Raw genomic sequence first — 3,895 nt, forward strand, 5'->3', positions numbered from 1 at the left:
TTGAGTTTAAAAGAAAAGTGACTGTCGGTAACAGACAGCAACATACAAGACGTTTTAATGACCAACATGCTCACTTTTCTGAGTTATACCACTTCGTTCATTCGTCATAAAGTGATTAATGGGTGTTGTATTGAAAATACAAGAAAGACTATAAGAAGATTTTACTCGAGTTAAATTTAACTTTAATATATAATTAGAAATTTATAAAATAATACAGTTAGAGTTACTATCGAGTAGGAATATATAGAAATTTAACTAGAAGAACGTAGTGGCAATACGGTTGTTTCTTAAAATTTTTATCTAAGTCATTTTTGAATAAAAATTGGCAAAAAAAAATAATTATCAGAATTATTGATAATTTTTTTTTCAAATAAATATTTGTAATTTTTACAAGAACAACTTGATAGCTTCGATTTTATTTTTTAGTCAGTACAAAATGTTTCCTGATTTTTTTTTTTTAATAAAGCGATTATGCAGAAATTTGTACATGTAATATTATTAAAGTAGCATCAAATGTTGGTGCTTAAAAATCAAAACTAACACTTTGAATAACATTAAAAAATTTTAATTAATAAATTAATGTATGATTACTTTAATTTATACAAAATATAAATTACACTATTATTTTTATGACTCATTTTATGTACTCATAAAACTACAACAGATTTTTAGGGATAGAAAGTTATCGTTCAATCGTATAATTAATAGGTCGGTATAATATATTTATTGAAGATCCTTAGTCGTACATTTGTGATAAAATAAAGGTAACCATGCATTAATAAAATACAAAAAAGGCAGGGCAATACATAACACAAATATGTTGTGTCTTTATTTATGGACCACTTCCTTAACAGTCGTTTTTAATGGTGGGTTTAAAAAATAATACAATTTAAGACGTTAAAAGGGGAAAAAGACAAATTAAATAAAATGAAACTGGATTTGAGCGATTTTATTGTTTTTGACTTGTTTTAATTTTATAGCCTTTTGTTTATTGAATATATTTGTACTGTTATTACAATAGAGCAAGAGTAGATTGCCTATAGGAATCTCAGAAGATATGTTGACGAGTTTTAGAGCTTTTTTAACTAATGATCATTAATACAAAAATTATAATTTACCCGTAAATTATAACTATAAATATAAATCAAAATAAAAAACAAGTTTTCTTATTATTATTTAAAATGTAATGTTTTAATTTATATTGAGACAATAAAAGTGTTTGATACTTCTATACAATAAACTGAAATGATTAAAAAATGTTTTGTCTAAGCTAAATTTTAAAATAATAACTTAGTACCTTAAAAATAATATTGCAATAAAAAATAATAGTAAGGGTGAAAAGATTTATTATTTTTAATATTTATAATGCGTACATTAAGTTTTGTTTCAGCTGCAAGTTATAATACTAATTTGATTTTGCACATTTGTATATGTACGTCACGTATAGATTTGCCAATTGGACTCGGTCCATACTTGCTTCAAATATATAATTATAATTTCAATAGGTTTTGTGGATAATAATAACCAATAACGATAATAATAGTGTTTTGTATGTATATATTAATACAATTGGCCAGATTAGGTTTGTTAAAAGAGAGACGCTCATGTACATACGAGTACATAATATATTACTTATGTCTACATTATGGAGATGCAAAAAAATCCTTACGCATCTTATAATAAATTAATATTTAATAGTATTATAATATAAAACATAAAAATTAATATAATAACTCTTCTAAAATTTAATGCTTAAAAATTTGTTGATGTATTAATAAAAAAAATTTCTACAGTAATTGATTAAAAAAATTAACATTATTATAAACATATATTTAAGTTGTCTCAGATCAAAATCGACTATTTTATAAAACATAATTTAGTTAATATTGTATTTATATTTATAATTTTTTCAATCTTTCGAGTCAATAATAGATGTTAAAGTGAAGAACATTTTATTAGTCTTAATTTATATATATTTTCCTTAAACTTTGCATACACATAAGTTGTACACAATTCAATTTCATTCGAAGGCATCAATATTTTTCCAGATGCTTAACGTTCTGACAAATCAGTTGTCGAAACATTAGGCTACTATAAATAACCTTTGCAGCGAGGGGATGAACGAAATAAATTCCAACATCTTGTCAAACGTCCGAAATTGATAATAAATGGTTCCACTTTATTGTGATTGATTATTACTAGGGCATAATTTTTTAGTGCGTTTGAAAAATAGTTGATAAACCAATGTTATACCATTCTTCCCCTAACTTGTTTTTAAATGATTTACAATTATTTATGTATTTTGAAAAATTACGTTAAAAAACAGGTATGAGATTTAGAAAGAAGACAATCGCCGTCAATGATACGACTTTGAATACTGAGTTTGATGAGGAGGTAGCTTGGTGGCGTCAGTATAGCTAACCAGGTACAATGACAGGAAGTAGACCTTAACTATCAAAATTCAAAACGTGCTTGTCGGCAAATGCATTATGATAACGGCGTAATTCTATTTTGTCTTCTTGACGGGATTTAAATAAATACATCAAAGGTGTTTGTTGTTATTTACTCTGGTTCATTATGTGGAGGGGTTAGTCCGTTGAGGTATTGACCAATGACGTCCTATCTATCCTACGATGTTGTATCGATAGTATGTGTGTAGTACTACTGGATTGTGAGCTGCGTGTAAAAAATCAGAAGGTAAGCGGAAACTACAACAATCCGGGGGTCGTTTACCCGGTGACAAAAGTAATGATGGAAACTGCCGTGGTAGTATCAACAAACATGTATACAATCACTTTTTAATGGTATTAACTAATGTATAAATATTTTTAATAGAAAATTAAGAATAATCCGTTAACGCCGAATCAACAAAGTTATAGTTAAAAAGATCATTGGATAGTAAAGTATTGTTTTTTATGTACATAATATATTAGGAAACATGGTGTTGTGTTACTAATAATTTATACAAAGAAATAGTAGTTAAATTCACATTAAATTTGTCAACGACCATTACTCTGATGTTTTCATAATAATTAATGTAAACATATTTGATGTTACCGAACAATATATATTCATATCCGCCTGACAAGCAGCACCCCTTCCGGCTTCGATGACATGTTCTTTTGTTTAGTTGACGAATTTATCGACTCGTAGTGTTATTTTTAGCGATCAAAGTATCATCAACTTGGTTAAGAAATATAAATATTATATATTTTGTGTATCCTCCAGGCATAATAATATTTTAAATCGCTGTGTCGTCACTGTATAAGTTCTGTCAAAGAAACCATGTGTTCAAGTCATTACTCTTTTTAGTGAATGACACGTGGTAAAATCATAATAATTGTAACTGACTATAAAGGAAGCGGAATTGTAGTATCCGGTAACTTAATCATCTTACCAAAATTATCACTGTATGATATAAATTTTATTTTGATTTCAATCNATCACTGTATGATATAAATTTTATTTTGATTTCAATCAATTGGTATAGAATTTTTTACGAAATATCTATTAATTAATAGGTATTAGGTATTGTCGTACGTCGGTAGTACCCCAACGTAGACACAAAGGTTTACTAAAGTTTTATGTATATATATATTGACGATGAGTTCGCCGTTCGAGCTCTTCCCGAGTCCTCCCGTTGGATAAACTGATCAGCCCCAATCTCTCTAATTTGTGGACCACTAAAGGGGTAGAGTTTAGACCCGTCAGCACGGTCTAGCTCAAAAGTAGCAGACTGAAGGGTGGCTCCTTGTCAGCCACCAGCACAACTACCTTTTTACTATACCCACTAAAGGACGGTTAAGCCCAAACACTAGCCAGCTCGTACACTAATTATTAAGATTGACTAAAGGACCAGCAGTCCAACCTAGACTCTAGCCGCACACACACACAC

This window comes from Daktulosphaira vitifoliae, unplaced genomic scaffold (assembly GCF_025091365.1).
Source record: "Daktulosphaira vitifoliae isolate Bord-2020 unplaced genomic scaffold, ASM2509136v1 Scaffold_5, whole genome shotgun sequence".
In the NCBI taxonomy this organism is placed as follows: Eukaryota; Metazoa; Arthropoda; class Insecta; order Hemiptera; family Phylloxeridae; genus Daktulosphaira; species Daktulosphaira vitifoliae.